Source organism: Eumetopias jubatus, unplaced genomic scaffold, assembly GCF_037043125.1.
Source record: "Eumetopias jubatus isolate StellerSeaLion01/CBP00866 unplaced genomic scaffold, mEumJub1_p1.0 scaffold_1, whole genome shotgun sequence".
Classification (NCBI taxonomy): Eukaryota; Metazoa; Chordata; class Mammalia; order Carnivora; family Otariidae; genus Eumetopias; species Eumetopias jubatus.
In genome coordinates, this window is record NW_028274807.1 from 176,299,986 (window position 1) to 176,321,423 (window position 21,438).

At 40.0% G+C, this 21,438-nt stretch overlaps 3 pseudogenes; all 3 read right to left on the reverse strand.

Annotated features, from left to right (window-relative positions):
* Positions 1 to 1,741: 1,741 nt before the first annotated feature.
* On the reverse strand, positions 1,742 to 2,710 carry LOC114207716 (small ribosomal subunit protein uS2 pseudogene; annotated as a pseudogene).
* A 2,723-nt stretch (positions 2,711 to 5,433) lies between these two features.
* LOC148165104 (retinal rod rhodopsin-sensitive cGMP 3',5'-cyclic phosphodiesterase subunit delta pseudogene) lies at positions 5,434 to 9,038 on the reverse strand (annotated as a pseudogene).
* A 58-nt stretch (positions 9,039 to 9,096) lies between these two features.
* LOC114207642 (small ubiquitin-related modifier 1-like) overlaps positions 9,097 to 21,438 on the reverse strand; it is a 43,406-nt pseudogene continuing 31,064 nt past the window's right edge.

Consider the following 21,438-nt stretch of genomic DNA (forward strand, 5'->3'; position numbering starts at 1 on the left):
CATCAAATAATTATGTACTGCTTACTAGGCACCAGACTCCATTCCAAGCATTTTATACATTCACTATGATACAGCTACCATGATTATTAACATTATAGATGAGGAAACTAAAAAGTAGAGAATTGAAATAACTTGTCCACGGCCAAACTGCTAGTTCACGTTGTAGCTGAGATTCAAACCCAAACAGTGTGCTAAGGCAGCCTATGTTCTCAGCCCTATGCACTGCCGCCTCTCAAAATGCATGTGGAATACTTTCTTCCCATCTCTTTGAGTGGCATTTGAACTCTACGCCTCAAGGCATGGTTTGTTACAATGACCAACTCCTGATTATTTAGGGATTGATAATCCAATTTGTGGGTTTTTGAAGACTCTGCAGCCTCTTCAGCCCCCTACAGCTTCTTGCCTGCAGGGAGCATTTACATGCTTGTTAGCACCTCCCCAGAGATGGAGTGGAGAGGGGGGAGGGCGCCCTGACTGCCATTGTCCTGCACACCCTCCAGTCATCCTCCCTGCTACAAGGGGATTGAAAAGCTAAGGTTGCAGTAGCTTGTCAGCACGTGTGGATTCCACATAGGATGCAACCCCTTACTGTCTACACTTAGCCTTTTCACCCCTAAAGAGTTGGTCATACAGACCAATTCTCTCTTCGGAAAGATATGTTAAGCACATAAGTAGAAGCTCAGAATATGCCCCTTCAGTAGAGTTGACACAGTTTTAGTAGGAGTGACAGGATAAAAACTATATTTAAAGAGGATTGGGAGATGGATAGCAGTGGACAAAGTGATAGAAGGCAGGGAGATCAGTGATGGGCAAGCAGCTATTCCACACTCACATTGTATTGTACTTTAAAATAATTATTTGCCAAAATTGATGTTATCTTAATTTTTCACATCCCATGAGTCTCTTGACAATATATTTTGAGAAGCTTATGAGAAAAACCTTACCTTAGTTTTGAAGATAAAATATGCACAGGCAACTGAGGTCATCAAAAATGGCAATTACTATTGATGTTTCCTAGCCAGCAAGCAAAGGTTACTAAAATTTCCCTATACCAAGGTTTATTTCTCTTATGTAGAATTTTCTTTTTGAAAGAGTAAGAAATATTAGGCCATGAGGAAATTTGTCTTGCAATTACAGACATCTAAAGAGGGATGGCTTTTCTATCCAAGAGATAGCTTTCTGATTTTGTAATCCAGACTGTATATGTTTTATGCAACATTAATCTTCCTCGTTTTGCTCAGATGAGAGGTTTTATATGTCATTCCCCGGAAAAATCGGTGACCATAACTGTCTAATGAAGTTGAGTTCCTAGTAGCTTATGAGGATTGGGTTCCTGAAATTTTTCAAAGCATTCATGGAGCCTGGCAGACACGAGCAGAATTATCTTGCAGTAAAATTTCATTCATTTAGAGGGCACTCATTTGGAGTTTATGATCATGTGGCAATAGCGGGAGTGACCTTTAACAGGGCACTACCTACCTGAGTTCTATAAAAGTAATTGAAGAAAGGAAACTCTTTTAAAGCATGTGTTATCACTTTAGAGACACTATTTTAAAGGCTGATAAACTAATTAAAATAACTAGTAGCTCCCCTGTTTAGTAGGTCTTCTAGAACTTTCTACATATCAGGGCTATTAGCTTTGTTTAAGTTAATTTATGTTATAAACTACCACTTTATTTTTATTGCGATTCTAGTCAATACCATCCTTTTGTTTGATGCAATTTATTCTTTTTTTTTTTTTTTACAAACTGTTTATTTTCCGTCAACCTTTTCCATTTCTATTTCCATTTTGTTTGCCTTTGTGGAAGACCAGCTTAAGACCACTCAGTGGTTGTTCCTACCCATTCAGTGGCCTGAGCAGTGGGAGCTGCAGACCAGTCTTCAGTGGCCGGTTGGGTGCTCCAGTCTTCAGTAGGGAACTGCTGAATAGGCACCGAGGGCACCTGCACGCCTTCAGACCAGTCTGCAACTTCAGGCTGAGTAGCAGTGAACTCAGGAGCTGGAGCTGTCCAGTCACCCTGAAATTCCTCCTTGGTCACAGCCTTTTCAGCAGCGGCCTGCTCTTCCTTTTCAATCTCTTCAGAATCTCTGTAGAAGTAGAGATCAGGCATGACCTCCCATGGGTGTTCTCGGGAAATGGTGCCACGCATGCGCAGAACTTCCCTGGCCAGCATCCACCACCTCAGACCCACTGAGTGAGCTCCCTTGTTGTTGCAAGGGATGGCAATGTCCACATAGCGCAGAGGAGAGTCTGTGTTACACAGAGCAATGGTAGGCAGGTTAACACAGGACGCCTCTGTAAGAGGCTGGTGGTCAGCCCTGGGATCAGTAACCACCAGAAGTCTCGGCTCCTGGAAGGCTGCCTGGATCTGGTTAGTGAAGGTTCCAGGAGTGAAGCGGCCGGCAATAGGAGTAGCTCTGGTAGCAGCAGCAAATTTCAGCACAGCTCGCTGGCCAATATTCCTGGACGATATGACACTGACATCAATGGCAACAATGGCACGAGCTGCCAGCAGAAGCTTCTCCCAGGTTCTCTTCAAATTTATGTTGTAGATACCATCACTTTCCCTTTTGTAGATGTACTGATCCATTTGAAAGTCAAGGTTGGTGCCACCTAAATGGGTTCCTGCTGCAAGGAATTTGAGGACATCCTCCTCCTTCATTTGCAGGACATCAAGGGCTCCGGACATTGTGAAAGTTTCCCTTTAAGTTACGATGGGAATGCAAAACAACGCCGTAGGGACCCTTCCCCGGGTAGCTCAGAAAGGTGATGCAATTTATTCTATACTGACTTAATACAATAGATTTCTGTCCATCTAAAAAAATAGAATGGTCTTTGGCAAATGCTCACTGACATCATCAAAAATTATGCATTGGGTACTTTTCAAACTTTGGCCATTTTGGAGACTTTAGGGTTTTTACATAATATGGGTTTTTACATAATATAGGTTTTTAGTGCTCAAGCTGGACTGTCTTTTGGTACTTATCAGATTTTTTTGTCATTTTGTTTATTTTCTGGATAGGAAATGCTTTTTATTGAATGTGGGATCCACTTTGTGTAGCATGGCCTAGAACTTGGTAGATGCTCATTGTTTTTCTTGAATGAATGAATAAATGAGTGGTTCAAGCTCTTATACATTGTACCCTAAATCTGAATAACTTTGGAGACTACACAATCATTTGGTCAGGAAGATCCTGGCATGGAATTCCAGCTAAGCAGAAGGGAGCTAGCAAATAGCAAGGTTCCAGGCAAGCAGAGATGTTGAAAATGGCAGGAGGACAGTGGGCTGGCAGCAAGTGCTATATAGACAGAGAGGGTCCTGACTCAACAAGGAGGAATGGCACCATCAGTGAAAGGTCCAGCTATGGGCCCACAAATGTTCACTACACCCAGAAATCTGTGAAAGTGAAAAAGGAGAATATCTCCATGGAGGAAAGACTCTTCATGTAGGAAAAACTTTTATATAGCTTTTTATTCAGTTGTTGATCTCAACTATTTATTACATATCATTATTCACCAGACTATATTAGCTGCTGCCTAATACTTAGAGCTTCTGGGATTTAATAGTTGGTCAACAGATGTTTACTAAATAAAATTGGCTGAAGATAAATGGTATAAAGAGAATAAGGCTGAAGTCTGGAAAAAAGGAAGAAAATCCCAGGCAAGGTGCCCCTGTTTGTAGGAACAAGCCATGGATCTCTTCCCACCTTTCTCTGGATCTTAATAGTAACACTGAGTGTATCTGTCCTTACCCACAAAATTTCTGCAATCAGGAATGCTATCCAACCTTATTTTACACCTTCTAATAGAATTTCTCATTGTTCTTTCCATTCCTAAAGTAGATAAGCGAATTTGAGTTAGAGAAGATTGCACGGCTCTTGAAGAAGCGGACTCAATATGACATGAGGTCTGTTCCCAGCTGGACTCAGTAATGACTACATAGAATTAGTTATGGGTAGATGAACAAAAGAAACATACATCATGACTAATTTACTATGGCTCTTGTTTTGATCAGCTAACCTATATAATCAAAGAGTAAGAAAAGGCAATCTCAAGAGCAGTGAAATAAATAGGGAATATTTCCTTTATTAAAAATATTTTGTTTTTAGTTTTGCATTTGTACTACACTAAGCAGCTGAATCTTATGGTGAGGTAGAAGCTATAGATCTTTTAGTTTTTCTGGTTACACCTAAGGGCTTATATGAGGTATAGGGAAGAGAACTGTCACCGTGAATCTTCAGAGTCTGAAACTGTGTTTTGCATATAAGAAGATGATCAAACATCAGTTGACTTGAATTGAATTTGAAAAATGCATATAGATCGGGAGGTGTCCCCTAAACTTCTCAGGTAGAAGAGCTCACCCAATCAGGTTACCTATAGGGCACATAGTGGGGTATGAAGGGAATGAGATCAAAGATGAATCAGTCTAAGGTAGAAGAAATGTGTACTGATAAATCTTCAACTGGGATCAGAGGAACAAAGTGAGTAGTCATCGATCAAGAAGAACCAAACCAGTTCACAATGAAGGTGTCCTATTGATCAACTCACCTAACCATGTCATTAATATTTCTGACTCTTGGTTTTGACATTGTTAACTAGGAAACATAATCTGCCAGCATTTCCTTCAAAGGGACAGCTCATATTCCTCTTAAATATGAATTCAAAGAAGACCTGAACTTTTTTTTTTAGGTACATCTTTTTTTATTATGTTATATTAATCACCATACATTACATCATTAGTTTTTGATGTAGTGTTCCATGATTCATTGTTTGTGCATAACACCCAGTGCTCCACGCAGAACGTGCCCTCTTTAATACCCATCATCAGGCTAACCCATCCCCTTACCCCCTCCCCTCTAGAACCCTCAGTTTGTTTCTCAGAGTCCATAGTCTCTCATGGTTCAAGACCTGAACTTTGATGCTCCTTTGGAGTAATTACAATAATTTAAGAATCTTGGCCATCTCTAGAAACTTCTGGTGGTTAAGCCATATCTTAGCTCCCAAATCTTGTCTCTCATGAAGCCAATAAGTACTGACAATTATTTATTAAAAAAAATGTTGCTAAACATTTTTGTGTAGTCTATATACTTTAAAGTCAGAGGCTTTAGTGTTCTTCTTTTGAAGAACAGAATTTTCTATTTTGGAGCTTGTGTATTAATTAAAATGTTCTGGCTCTTATGCAGAAAATCAACTACATTAACATGTTTCAAATGTAATCTGTCTGAAAATTGTCAGTTTTTAAAAAGTTTCCTTCATAAAATTTCAATGACAATGAGTACATGGCAAACTGGCTATATAACTTAGTGGTATGCAGGATAGGGTAAAAAAGAAGCCAAAGCTACTTCTGTAAAAACAAAAAAATGCAAAACAGTATATTATTTGACTCTTTATTGTATAGTACAGGCCAAGATTTTATAGATGTTCAGAAGATATCATGAATAAATAGTTGTAAAGCCCAGGAGTTTAACTTGATATGCGGTTGGCCCCAGATTTGCTTGGGCTTCTCTGACTGCAAAGTCATTGCTCTTTTTACAGTACTCTAAAACTAGAAACACTGGTTCAGAAAAATAACCTAACCAGATAGGAAAAGGGAAAAATAAATGATTAAGTACCAAGCACTGAGGTCAGAGAACACATTTTCAAGACAAACCTCAAAGGTGAGTAATTGTCTCTTTCTTAGAAAACAGAACTTGCAAAGTCAATTCTGACTTTTTGGCAAAAAATACTGAGTTTACATTAAAGACAGACATAAACTGAGCTTTAGAAAAATTAGCTGAAAATATTTATTTTTAAGAGTCTGCTGAGGTTAATGAAAGGTCATTATTAGTGAAAAGATCAAATCAAAACATAGTTTACACCTCTCTTTTCTCCAGAAACTCAAAGTCTTTTATGATACTACCCAAGAGCAGAAACTGTAAAATACCAAAGGAAGTCAGACTATGAAGTGATATAAACAAACACATGAATCATTGCTTTCTAATAAATCACTTGTATTCTTCCTCTAAAATGCTCTTTTTTTTTAAAGATTTTCATTTATTTATTTGAGAGAGAGAGAATGAGAGATAGAGAGCACAAGAGGGAAGAGGGTCAGAGGGAGAAGCAGACTCCCTGCCGAGCAGGGAGCCCGATGTGGGACTCGATCCCGGGACTCCAGGATCATGACCTGAGCCGAAAGCAGTCGCCCAACCAACTGAGCCACCCAGGCGCCCTAAAATGCTCTTAATTTCAAGTACAAGGCTTTCCACACAGGTGAAATGAAAATGAAGGGGAGGGTTGGGGGGACTTAAAATGGGTTCTCACACAATAGAGTAAGATGAAGGGCTATGGGCGGAAGAGAGAAAGAGGCAACGCAGTGACAGGCCACTAGATTTCACAGCTTTTCCTTGTTGAACTTAAAGATGGATGCAAACAGCACACTGCTTTCTCTTGGTTCAGAAAAATGCCTAACTATGAACAGTGTTCTTATGACAATAGACAATTTGTCTAGTTCCTTATCTTTATGTGCACACACACACAAATACAACTTGAAATCTCCCTACCTACCCACCAAAATGCCACAAATACACAGATAGGCACATGCCCATACACATCAAGAACATGCATATGTACAGACACACGTACCATGGGCACACACATCACCCATGAACTCATTCTAATGCATATTCCACGAACACATATATAAATGCAAGTACACTGGTGCATACCACACAGTGCATGCCCATGCATGTGCACACATGCACACACACACACACACACACACACTTCATACAGGCACACATGCACACACATTGATGCATGCAACATTCACACACTTACAGAATTTACATGTGCAGACACATGGGAACAACACTAACACAGATGTATACAAATGTGTTAAACAAGCACCCACATACACATCACACACACACATATGTATATACTCACATACATACATGCACACATGCACATAGACCCACATACAGATACAGTCACCCATACAGGTGCACAAAACAACGATCAGAAAATTCTAGAGAGGGGAGCCTGGGTGGCTCAGTCGTTAAGCGTCTGCCTTTGGCTCAGGTCATGGTCCCAGGGTCCTGGGATCGAGCCCATCAAGCTCCCTGCTCAGCAGGGAGCCTGCTTCTCCCTCTCCCACTCCCCCTGCTTGTGTTCCCTCTCTCGCTGTCTCTCTCTCTCTCTATGACAAATAAATAATAAAAAATCTTAAAAAAAAGTGATATTTAAAAAAGAAAGAAAATTCTAGAGAAATTAAATATATGTCTATTAAAAACTTTGGGAATTTTTAGGTTTAAAGAAGAGCAATGAAGAAAGAAAAGGGAAATCAACACAAGAAGGATGGAGTAAATGTGGTTTCAAGCCCCTGAGACCTTCCCTTGCAGAACGGAGATTTCCATTTTCATTCAAAAGGGACACAGTATTAATGCCATAGCAAGTTATGGTAGGTGTGTCTGACTCCCAAATGTCGTTCAGAACTGCTTAATTCTCTAAATACACAATTGAGCTCCCAGCTGTGTTGAGCAATTTGATCAAGGTCACTGTGAACAGTCAACAGTAGGAGCTTGACTAACCAACACTCAAGCCTGAACCACAGGACCACTCCCTTCAATTCACTTCAATATTTCATTTCATAAACAAGAAGGGGGGATGGATTTAAAATAGAGATTTACCCATTTAAAATTCTATTGAATTCATCATCACAGATTAGAAGTTTGACAGTGACGAGGTGCTCATAATTTATGTATGAAGCTGTTGCATTTTAAGTGTGGACAGCACACATGGAAGACAGAGATATGTGCTTATAAGCTGTATGCTCTGCATTGATGTCCAGCGATCAGCCAACACACTCTGAGGATGCCCAACAATGCTACGTTAAATGTGATTAACAAATGTAAATGAGAAAGAAAAAAATTTCCCAACTCTCCATCTTATATTTTAATAATTATGTTTGTGGGTGGGTGAAGAAAAAGGCAACCCTGTTGTTGGTGTGCAGATGTAAAGCATAATTCCTTACCACCCTCTTGTGGTGATTGTAAAGAATAACTTGCTGATCAGTGAATATACACCACCTCCCCCATATTTCTAATAACGAGCCCCTACAAATCTTCTATGGTGAACCACAATTGATTGCTGATATTTAACAAGTTTTAAAATTCATATGTTTTAACTCATTATGTAATAATAATATCACAGTCTATTTCACAAGATAAATGTATGAGAATGTATGAAAGAGAGATGGTAGGAAAAAACTAAACATAGGTCAGGAATTTGAATTTTTCTAAAACCAGGAGCCAAAGGAAGATGTGGGCCCATGGAGGAGGCAGGGAGGGAACAGAAACAGCATCGGTTCCGGTGATAAGTGTCTGTCCCCATGTCACCCTGGGAAGCAGTCAAGGCTTGCCCTCTGCCCTGGTCTGGGTTTGAGAGCTTAGTCTGGTCAGGGGGAGATGGCTGCTCAGAATGAAAAAACCATCCGGTTACCTACACAGAACTGGTAGCTTGGTGGCCACAGGTGGGATTTGTGGTTGAGGGAATTAGGGGTGGAAGTGTCGAAAATCAAATGTATGGAGGAAAAAAGAAATTTCCTCTCCCCCCACCTCTAAAACCAAATTCTTGAAATGCACACACGTAGAAAAGTCTCTCTCTGGAAGTGCTTACAAGAAGATTGTCATCAAAAAACCTTGTATGATAACATTCCCATTTAGCACGCTAGCGGGCATCATCTGGGACTGCCAGGTGTTTGCGGTGTTAGGGATCACAGAGCCAAACTCTCAGATCCATCCTTCTAGGCGTTGCCCTTTGAAGTAAACTTTTTGTTCCAGGTAGAATTTTTCCATTTGTTCTGCTGAAGACAATTTCAATTTTGGAGACACTGCCTTATACTTGAGGGTGTTCTTGGGAATATGCCTGCTTCATGCCCCACTCCAGAGACGGGCAGGTCTTCTGTTCCTTGCCAGAGTATCTTCCCAGTCTCAGCATCCCGGAGGTTCATCCAGTTTAGTTTGAAGGCTCTAGGGATCTCCCTGGCCCGCTCCTCCTTGGCTGACGTGATGCGAGGGCCTCCACCCAAGGCTCTCCCACACTGGCCCGGTGGAGCCTCAAAGGCGGTGTGCGCCGGAGTGGAGGACTGAGCCCAGTTCCTGGAGACCTCGGTGGAGCCGCAGCAGCAGCCGGGCCTGAAGCAGCCTTTCCTTCCCCTCAGCTTCCACTCCCGATCCTTTCTCCTTCAATAACTTAACATTACAGACATGGCAATGTCAGATGATACAGCTGTAATGAATCCCTCCCCCACCCCCAACTGTCCACATGTTTTCTGAACCCAAGGGTAACGCATACACCATTCACTTGGATTTGTTTGAAATGATCGTTCCATTAAACTTCTCTGACTAACTTTAAAGAATTATCCAAATTGTATTGCACTTTTCCTAGCCACTTTTTTTTCTCACTATTTATCAACATGAAGTTTGGTCCATTAAAGTTAGTTCCATTGCTGTTCTACATACATGAATTCTTCTTTCCTATGTTCTTTACTTCATGAAGGTCATTTCCTACTTCATCCAATGCCTATTCAGTTACTCATTGCCCAACTGTACATAGTTTTCTTGGATGTATCTGGCTTCTTTGGATCAGTGACTTCTCTTTATTCTAATGGTCACAACTTGAACCTAATAAATTAATTGTCTATACTTCTTTATCTCTAATAATGTTGTTTCCATCTTCCAACCTATACATCTAACCACCCAACTATGTGCTAAAGGAGGAATATCTATCTATCTATCTATCTATCTATCTATCTATCTATCTATCATAGGCAGAATAATGGACATTCAAAGATGTCCATAGCCTAACTGTTGAAAACTGAATATGTTAAGTTATAGGGCAAAATATAATTGAGGGGTGTCAATCAGCTGGGGTCTTTAAAAGTAGAGAGGGAAGCAGAAGAGAGAGAGTCAAAGAGATGGCAGTGTGAGAAGTATTCAGTCCAACCTCACTGGCTTTGAAGATGCAGGAAGGGGACCATGAGATGGGGATTGTTTGTAGGCTTTAGATACTGGAAAATAAAAAAAAAAAGGAAAAAGGAAAGAAAGAAAGAAAAAGAAAGAAAGAAAGAAAGAAAGAAAGAAAGAAAGAAAGAAAGAAAGAAAGAAAGAAAGAAAGAAAGAAAGAAAGAAAGAAAAGAAAGAAAGGTACTTTCTTAGACCCTCCAGAAGGCATTCAGCTTTATACATACCATGATTTTCACCCAGTGAGAGCCACTTTGGACTCTGACCTCCAGAACTGTAAGGTAAAACATTTGTATTGTTTAAGCCACTAAGTGTATGGTACTTTATGGTTATAGCAGTAACAGGAAACTGATTATTTATCTAGAGCTCCATACCAGCTGTAGAGGGGATGGGAGTAGCAGAAAAAAAATATAGAGAAAAGACAAAATTGTGACAGTCACTGTCTTGCAAGAGCTGTTATGATCTCTGGAATCAGACAGCCCTGGCTTCCATTGACTCCGCTTCTCATTCAACTCCTGACCATGTGGCTTAGCCAGTCTGAGACTCACCTCTCTCATCACAAGGAGAGAAAGGAGGAATTATAAGATTTCATCCTCATAGGCTTGTTTGGATATTCAATATACAATTTTAAGTGCTAAGCTTTCCGTGTGCCAGTTAGTAAAATTTCTCTCTCGGTATCCAAATACCTGTTTTGTATCACACGGACCCTGCTGTTCTTAAAGAATGGATAGTAGAGGAGGGAATTGTCAAGACTCTCGGGGTAACAAATGGAATACCTTTACGTAGATTATCAGCTCAAAGAAGAATACACGTGCATTATGTTGTATTAACAGAAGCAGCACTGCCGACTTCAGGCTCGAGTCTCAACTCTTGTCCCCATTAGCTACAGCAAGCATCAGTGGAACACAAATTTTATGTAAGGCTGTGATTGCTTGAGGAAGTCATTTTACCCTTTGGGCCCTCAGTCGAATTGAAAAGACTGGAGGCTGCCTTCATCCTACCCAAGGCACTCTTGGTATATATTTCAATGTTTTTTAGAGCTTCTAAACATTAAAAAGAAAAACAAAAAACTTGACTTTTAAGAAAGCTTAGGCTTCTGGTCTCAGCTCCATTGAAGCCGAAATGTAGAGAGCTTAGACATCACATTTGGCTTACAACAAGGAAACGAACAAACTGAACATCAGTGACTATTCTGGGACTCTGTGGGGGCACCCAGACAGGAACACCTGAGATCCGCTTATTTGGAGCAGAAGCTGCTGGAGCCCTATACTGGTAGGAACTCTTAGATGGTAATTCTGACAAAATACTAGACGGGGGGGGTGCTGTAGTGGGGGCCCTCACACTTTCCTGGGCTTTATATTCAGAAATTCCACCTGTTTCTCACTGTGAAGCTCTGGAGAGACCCCCTCATGTTTCAGGTGGGAGGAAGGGAAGAGTAATCTGGAAAGAGACCAGAGCTTTATCCATAAGAGAGGCTGACTCTCCAGAGGAAAAAAAGTTTATTTCAGTAAGTGGGCAGGACATTTCTCCCACTCAAGCTCCCTTTAGCCTTCCTGTGTCTCCTAACAGGGGAAAACATAGTCAACAAGGATCAACGAAATAGATTAGGAATGCTGCAGCCAGGGAGGGGGATATGGGGCAGAAGGGGAAAAGCTATACCAAGACGGTCATGGCCCCAGGATATTGGCCTATTCAAACACTGAGATTGATTGATTGATTGATTGATTGATAAGATTTTATTCATTTATTTGACAGAGAGAGAGAGCAAGAGTGAGCACAAGCAGGGGAGAGCGGCAGGCAGAGGGAGAAGTAGACTCGCACGGAGCTGGGAGCCCGATGCAGGGCTCCATCCCAGGACCCTGGGATCATGACCTGAGCCAAAGGCAGATGCTTAATTGACTGCGCCACCCAGGCGCCCAAACACTGAGATTTAATGGGAGGATTATATCATGCCCCCTTTCTCCTGCACCAAAAAGTTACCAATATAATGACAGTGGACTGTAGCTAAAAGAGCTGCAAAACTAAGCCTTTCTTTGAAAAAAGCACTTAGGGAAGTCCCAAGTCCAGAGGGGAGACTAAAATAAGGTCATCAGCTGAATCTGAAGGCTCTGACACAAAGCAGCTATAGTAAACATTAAATACAGTCTTACTCTTGGGGAGATACCCAAAAATTCTCACATGACAGGACTATTGACCTCAGTTCCTACTACCTGACACAACATGTTTGACTTTTTACAAAATATTACAAATTTGGCTTTCTATAAAATATTACAAGGCATGACAAAAGAGAATAAAAAAACACAATCTAAAGAGACAGAATAATCCTCAGAACAAGAACGGAGATATGTCTCAGATGCTGGAATTATCAAATAGGGAATTTAAACTAAGTGTGATTAATGAGTTAAGGGTTGTAATGGAACAAACAGACAACATGTGAGAACAGATGAGTAATATAAGCAGAGCGACAGGAACTCTAAGAAACAAACTCTAAGAAACAAAAGGCTAGAAATCAAAAGCACTGTAAAAGAAATGAAGAATGCCTTTGACAGACTCCTTATCAGATTGAACACAGTCAAGGAAAGAATCAGAGATCCTGATGATAGATCAGTGGAAATGTCCCAAAATAAAATGAAAAGTAAAAGAAAAGAATAAAAACCCAGAACATCCAAGAACTGGGACAATTTCAAAAGACATAACATACACAAGGGTGCCTGGCTGGCTCAGTGGGTAGAACATGTGACTCTTGATCTCGGGGTTGTGAGTTCGAGCCCCATGTTGGGTGTAGAGATTACTTTAAAAGAAAAAAATATATAACATACACAGTATCTAAATACCAAAAAGAAAAGAGAATATAGCAGTAGAAATATTTGAAGCAAGAACAAAAAAAAACCCTTAGACAAAATTTATAATTCCACATGTGCCACCAAAGCATCTATAAAGATTTTTTCCAGAATTAACAGGTGGACAGTATGAGCAGTTGTATTGGTAGACCTGTGTTTCCATGAGCAATAAGTTCTTTTTAGTTGTGGCAGATGAAAGAGAAAAGGAACCTAGTAAGAGATAATACTGGAGTGGCAGATTGGGGTAAGAGCTTGTAGGATCATGAGTACCAGACTATATTGTCTGAACCTCAGTCCAAATCTGTGATAAACTGTTTCCTTAGAAAGAAACACTAATGACATGTTGCAGAGTAAGGCAAGGCTGGGAAACCTTAGGATCACTGGTAGTTACTACAAAAATCCAGGCAAGAGGTAATGAGAACAGTGTCTGTGGCGAGAGGTAAAGAATTTTACCAGAGGAGGAAACATGGAATGAGTCCTGCAACCAAACAACAGTGATAACAATGCTAGATGAATAAAATGTAATCAAGTGATAGATTCAAGTTGGGAAATCTTACTGACCAGCACCAATATGAAACTGTTTTTCCAACAAAGAAGCTGGCATTTCGAAGTTAGAGTTTTCAGAACTGCAATTAACAACAGAGAAATTATTTAGAACTTCTTCTAGAAAACCTCTACAATTTGTAAATGCACAAGAAGTGCATTCTTAACTACCCATGTGACCTTGAAAATCATGACAGGTGCTATTCACAAGGACAGTTCTTGATAATACTGATATGACTGTTCTTAAAATTTCTGACAGACTACCATCAAGGCCTCATCTCCCACAAATGCAGATGTTATGGGCATCTGATTTCAGCCTTGCTGACTTCAACACTCTAATTACCAGTTTTCTTTATGGATGAACTAGTTGAGTAGCTGTGTGATTTATCCTGATTGATTGTCGTCATGGCACAACATTTGCAGATGGAATAGTCAATGAGATGTATTTTTAGCGATAGCTATTCTGGCCTCCTTCAATATACATGTAGTGTCAAGGTCTGACAGTTCTACCTTGCATATTTTAGGGCCGCCTTTCTCTTATAGCATCTACAGAGTTTGAGAAAAATGCTTACACTTGCATCACTTGGATGATATGATTTAAAAGCAAGATGATTCTATAGCCACATAGTCTTTCACTGCTTCTACTATACAATATTGTTAACAGCCTGGGCAAAGAGGTTGTAAACCCCAGATGTGTTTTGCATAGACCACACAGTATTAGAGAGAGAGAGGGAGAGAGGGAGAGAGAGAGAGCACGAGTTGGGGGGAGAGGCAGAGGGAGAGGGAGAAGCAGACTCCCCGCCGAGCAGGGAGTCTGATGTGGGACTTGATCCCAGGACCCTGGGATCATGACCTGAGCTGAAGGCAGACGCTTAACTGACTGAGCCACCCAGGTGCCCCTATGACTTTTTAAATAAATACAAATTCTCTTTTTAAAAAGAATAGATTTTACATGAATGCTCTTTTTTCTTTCTTTAAAGGTTAGGGAGTTGGGCAACACCGATTCTGCAATTCTATCAACCAGGGCCCCAGCACTCTCCACTGTTCCCCATATGCATGCATTTACATTTAATCCCTGTGCCTCCCTTCTTTCAATTACTTGCCCAACTCCTTGCATTAGTCAGAAAGGGCTGACATAAAATACCATGGCCTGGGGGACTTAACCAATAGAAATTCATTGTCTCGTAGTGATGGAGGCTGGAAGTCCAGGATCAATGTGTTGACCAGTTTGGTTCCTCCTGAGGTCTCTGTCCTTGGTTTGTAGATGGACGCTTCTGGTCATGCCCTCCTATGGCCTTTCCTGTGTGTGCGTGCCTCCTTAGTGTCCCTTGCTCTTTTGAAGAACGAGTTCTATTGGATTAAGGCCCCATCCTTGTAATCTTATTTAATCTAAGTGACCTCTTTAAAGACCTCATCTCCAAATACAGTCACATTGGGGGCTAGGGCTTCAACATATAAGTTTGGGGGGGACACAAATCAGTCCATAACACTTGTGTAAGCATTTGGGTTTGTGAAAGTTTATAAGGCATTTTCATTTTTAATAGTGGAATGAATGACCCAGTAGAAGTCAAGATAATAGAAGAAGAAGGAGCCTTTGATGTCATTAGCTTGACTTCCTAACTGATTTCGATCTGAGGTCACTGTCCCTGTCTGATCAACATTGTCTTTGCCTTATGAGATAACTAAATAGGCTAATTACTCACTACTCTTTGTTTTCCACTGAAGCACATCATTTTGATTTATCAGATAGAATCTATGGGAGAATTTTGTTTGGGTTATCATTCATCACATCATGCAAAGTCTTGTTTATGTACATTCCTGGGAAACATACTTTTCTGATAACATCGATGATAGTTGCCCGGCTGTTCTTCCGAGCAACTGGTCTGATATATTTGTGACAACATATTCTGTATAAAAGCCCATATTTCTTATTTGGCTGGCCAATGTAAAGCTTAGGAACGAATGTGTGGAGAGGCTATGCCACTTAGAGATCACAAAGTGTCAAGAGTCAGAAAGAAAAAAATTCAAAAGTTTCCCTTGCATTTGCTAAGTGATTGGTTTTGGGCAAATTACTTTTTCTCTCAGAACCCTGTTTTCTGATCTCTAATAAGAAAATGTAGTAATACTAAGTGCCTCTTAGTCCAGTTCTTGGCAATCTTTCCTGTGCTCAGGAATCACCTGGAGCCTTGTTAAAGTGTACATTCTGATTCAGGTGATGTGGGATGAGGCCAGAGATTTTGTATTTCCCACAAGCTCCAGGTGATGCTGAGGCAGCTGGTCTGTGGACCACACTTTAGGCAGCAAGGTCTGAAAGGATGAAATGAGGGAACAGGTGCAAAGCATTGAAAACACTGCCCACCACATCATAGGAATCCAAAGAGCCCGACTCCAACTGTTCATGTTACTCGGATGGAGCTTATAGATCGGTATAATATGCCTTTATAGGAGTACTCATTGTACCCCAATTGTGGTTTTCTTTTGTCTGTCTCCTTGCACTCTACATGAAATTCATACAGTTGTGTTGTATTTTATGTAGCCTTGGGAACTACTTTAAACCATTTTGGCAAAAAAAAAAAAAAATTACATAAATTAAGTACAATGATAAATAGACAAGGAAAAGATATATTTTTATAATGAATTGAAAATAATGTGGCCACAAAAACTAAAACAAAGCATTTTAATCACCTGTACTCTGTGATCAGTACTTCCAGCCCCACCACACCCTAAGGCACCTGGGAGGTAAGGTCGCCCTCAGATAGCTCTGTTGCACCCTCCCTCTTGTGATTCCCTAGTTTGCACGCTACACCCCCTCGTTTCCAAACTTCTTTCAGGTCCTTAAAATGTATCACTTTTGCACAGGTTCTAACCTTCCTATTTGCTTTTCCTCTGGGTACTCTTATAACTGCCCTTCCCTTCAGTTCTCAGCTCCGATGCCACCTTCCCCAGGATGTTGCCTGATCTCCCTTTTCCATCTGAGTTTAGCACCTCTCCAGGGGCTCTGATAGCATCCTTTGCCTGCCTTTATCTCTCTGCATATCAAAATTTATTACAACTGCTTATTTACATACACTGATCTGTCTCCACTCCCCCCCCCATCAGTAAGTTCCAGGAAGGCAAGAGCACTACGTTTATGTACCATTATTGCCTAAGTACTTAGACGAGTGCCTGATGTATGGTTGCCACCACAATAAAGACTCACTAAATATGTGATCTATTAATGAATGAATGCATCAGTGAGTGGGTGAGTGTGTGAGTGGGTGGGTGGATGGCTAGATGGATGGCTAGATGGATGGATGAATGGATAACAAAGCAGATGCCCCCACTATTTTAGGATTTTTGATATAGCATTTATCAGCAACAACTTGGATTAATTTTATTAAGCCCGGGATACTCAGCCACGACAATCATCTCAAAATCTAAATACTCACTGATAGTATCAGTCCACCCAGCCGCTTCGTCCAGCTGAGAAAAATGTTTAGGAATAATAATTCCTAACTGGGTTTTAGCATGTGGCAAACATCTGTCTCTGATATCTGCTATGACAGGGTTCCAGGCTGAAACTCATTTAACTTCGGTCTGGGTCTCAGATTATAACTTCGTAAGAATCAGCAATTCGACACATGTAGAGCTGTGCCGAGAAAGAAACAGGCATATACTGAGGAGTGGATCTCCAAGAACTCACCATCATTAAAGGGAAAACACCTACAAATTGTACTGGTAACTGATCATACCTTAGTCTCATCATTTTCACTATTCAAAGGAGACATGTCGCTCATGATTATTAGTAAGATAAAAGCAATGAAATTGTTTTCAGCTTGTAAAACATGACTGCATAATTCATTGCTCAATTTAAAATAAAATGAATTCTTCCTTTTTGGTTTGGACAAACTGAGAGCTTATCAGAAATGATGTTACATTTTCAGAAAATAGTACTGGTCTTAGTCAACCCTCTGAAAATACAGTAAACATTCATAGAAATACCTTAAAAATATATCCTGAGGTTTTTATCTTGGTTGGAAGTATAGCACACTCAATTATATAGGACAGAAACCATTCAGCATGTGCCTTGAGGCTTATTAAGTTCTCTAGGACTTGTGATAATGAAGATAAAACAGTTTAATCTTTGCTAGACTTGGAGCCCTGGTTACCACAATGTCTCATTAAAGAAGAAACACACTAGGAAAAGCATAGATAAACGTATAATAAAGCACCATGCCTCTAAGTGGTGTCCCAGATCCTTTACTGTTACACTCTAATTTTGTTTTCTCCCACATTTTGTCTATTTTCTGTATTCACAGAACAGTGCTTTTGAGAAAGATCTTTGTTACCAAATTCTCAGCTTGGGTTTTAAGAGTTAAAATCACCTACATGTTGATAGATTAGCTTGCAATATATTTATAAACTGGAGTACTTTAGGGACAAACATTTGGATGCTCCCTAGATTTTAGAACAGTTTCTAAAATTTGGTTTGCATTTATTGAGGACTGCATTTTTAAAAAGATTTTATTTATTTGTTTGACAGATGGAGGGGGGAGAGCACAAAAAGAGGGAGCAGCAGAGGGAGAGGGAGAGAAGCAGACTCCCCACTGAGCAGGAAGCCTGCCATGGGGTTCCATGACTCGAGGATCATGACCTGAGCCGAAGGCAGAAGTTTCACCGACTGAGCCACCCAGGCACCCCGAGGACTGCATTTTTTAAAAGGGAGACAAAGAGAAGAAGACAATCAGATTGTTTAGGATTAGCAAATTCTATGGCAAAAAATAAAAGCAAAAAAAATAATTTATGCTCATCATTAGAATCTGATGACAAAAACATCTTAGTGCCTTGTGTTAGTTAATATGAAACAGCAGTTGAACTAATAATGATTAGCTTCCTTCTGCTTCTCTTGAAGGGATTTCAGAAGGAAATAAGCCAATGGAAAATCTTGCTTCTGATCTTCACTTTGTGAGAGGCAGATGATCCATGGAGGAGCAGGCTTCAGCTGCTGGTGATAGGAGTAGGGGGAACACCATAAGGCAGAGCTACAGATGGAGAAAAACATCCTTCCTATTTGGAAGAGCCACTGAGACTCTGAACTGTATGGAGAACTTTGCTGGAGACTCAGGAAAATCGAGACACAGCCAGATGTTGTAAGATAGGTCTAATCTTTCACTAATCCCAAGAGGGAAAAGTAAGACCAAGCTGCCTTAGAATTAAAAGTCAGGGATCCTGGAGGATCTTTTTACTGTATTATCTTGTAACATTTAAAATAGCTCAAGAAATGGAGTTTGGAAAAACCAGACAATCATTATACAATATAATCTGGATATATTTACAATTGAGAATGGATAGTTCTTAAGAAGGCTAAATAAGGTAAGGAGTGCCATTACGGCAAGAATAAAGCAAGTTATTTTACACACTAAAATAAAGCAGAATGCTACCTTACTCACAATATGTCAAGTAACAGGAAATATTTTCTTTTCCTACTAGGAAATAATAAGGATAATGCAAATTAAAATTATAGCACTGAGATAACATTTCTGAAAGTCTATCTACATTCTATCTTGGGAAGGATGTTGAGAATTGGATATTCTCAGAGTACTCGTAAGAGTTAAAATTGATATAACCTATTTTGAAAGACATTTGGCAGTATCTTGTAAAACTGAAATCCATACATCCTTTGACCTATTCATTTTACATATATACCAGAGAATCACGTGTTCAATAAGGAGACATACTCAAGTGTGTATTCACTACAGCATACAGCATTTGAGGTAATAGTAAAAATTAGAAACAGCACGGATGTACAACAATAGGGAAATGACAAAACAAAGTGTGAGTATAATCACACAATAGAATGATACATGCAGCTGTTAACATCTTAAAGCAGATAGATCTTAAAGACATAATGATGATTGGAAAACAGCAAATTGCAAGATTGTAGTGACCCCATGCTACCATTTGTGTAAGCAGAAACCTATTTGTACCAATAAAAAATATATAGTTTATAAAAATGCATTTATGTTTGAAAAATATAGAAATTCAGATGGAATAATATTAAATGACCCCTTGATAAAGGTTGCCTCTGAGAAGGAGTTTCAGTGACGAGATTTAGGGAGTAGTCCAGAGATCTTAATTTTATGTTAAGCATTTTAACTCCTTTATTTAATCTATGATTTATTTATTCATTTATTTAAATGCTTAAATCAATAATTTAATAAATTAAATTAGTAATTTCATTTATTTAATGATTTAACTAAATTACTTATTAATTTAATTCTTCAATTTAAAAACTGAAATAAAGCATTGGTAATGGAAATTGGGGCACTGGTTGTACAGATCATCAACTTACCCCTGTCCTTTACAACTCCCTCGATAAGATAACATAAATAAAGCACGGACACAAGCAATGCTCTCAGAGTTTTGGAGTTGTAGCCAGGGAAAGAAGAGGGAAATGCCATAAGATAGTGCAATGGGATAGCAGCAAACACCACCTGTGGAAGTGGAAGGATGTCAACTCAGATACTTCTATGCAAAGGAGATATGCAGGTCCCCCAAATTACCACTAGGGAACATCATGACACTCTTGAGGTATTTAGAGAGGCTCATGGGTACTGCAAAATTAATTCCTTGGGAAAATAAAAGGAAAGGGATGGAAAGAAAGGAATGAAATTGGCAAAATGATGTTTGCTCTTGCTGAGACTAGACAGTGGGAAGGCAAACAAGCTGCTTCCCAGGGCTGGCTATTACAGATAACAGTGCTCTGAATGCAGAAGTCAGTGCACTGAATATGCAAGCAATCAGTCAGTAGTCTTAAACTACAAAACAACAGCAACAAAAAACCATCCGTAAGCACATAGCCCACAGGATGGTTACTGTGCTACCATTATTGACAGGCTTCTTAAAAGGAGATTAAAAGAAACTGTACTCAATTTTCCCTTTTTTTTTCTTTCTTTCTTTCTTTCTTTTTTTTTTTTTTTTTTAAGTAGGCTCCATGCCCAGTGTGGAGCCCAGTGTGGGGCTTGAGCTCTGGTCACTGAGATCAAGACCTGAGCTGAGATCAAGAGTGCAACACTTAACTGATTGAGCCGTGCAGGCTCCCCCTCAATTTTTTTTTTTTTATAGAAAATGAAAGTTACAAGGCTGAGAAGCATGCAGTGGGTAGTTTAGATAAAGGAAAAGAAAGCTGGGGTACCTGGGTGGCTCAGTCAGTTAAGTGTCAGACTTTTGATTTCTGTTCAGGTCATGATCTCAGGGTTGTGAGATGGAGCTTGGCGTGGGGCTCTGTGCTTGGGGGTGGAGCCTACTTAAGATTCTCTCTCTCCCTCTCCCTCTGCCCCTCTCCTCCCTGCCCCCCCTTTCCCCTCTTTAAAAAAAAAAAGGAAAAGAAAACTTTCCAACAAATAATATTCTGCTGATAAAAAGAAACGACCAAATGAGAAAAAAGTTAGACTGTGAATTTTGAGAATCACATTAATTAAAATGAACTTTGTGAATTAGTGTTGTGCTTGTGTCAACAAGAGTGATTTTTTTGTTTTTGGTTTTTTAAAGATTTCATTTATTTATTTTAGTTAGGGAGAGCAAGCAGGGGGAAGGAGCAGAGGGAGAGAGAGAATCTCCAGTGGACTCCACAATGAGTGCAGAGCTGCATGTGGGGCTCAATCCCAGGACCCTGAGATCGTGACCTGAGCCGAAACCAAGAGTTGGATGCTGAAATGACTGAGTCACCCAGTCACCCCAACAAGAGTACAGTTTTAAAGAGAAATTAGAAAGATCCAGAGTGCTGAATGACTCAGTGATTTTATTTTATTTTATTTTTTTAAAGATTTTATTTATTTATTTGAGAGAGAGAGAATGAGAGATAGAGAGCACGAGAGGGAAGAGGGTCAGAGGGAGAAGCAGACTCCCTGCCTAGCAGGGAGCCCGATGTGGGACTCGATCCCAGGACTCCAGGATCATGACCTGAGCCGAAGGCAGTCGCTCAACCAACTGAGCCACTCAGGTGCCCTGACTCAGTGATTTTAAACTGGGACCTTCCAACTCTGTTAATTTATTTACTGGCTATTTAAAATCC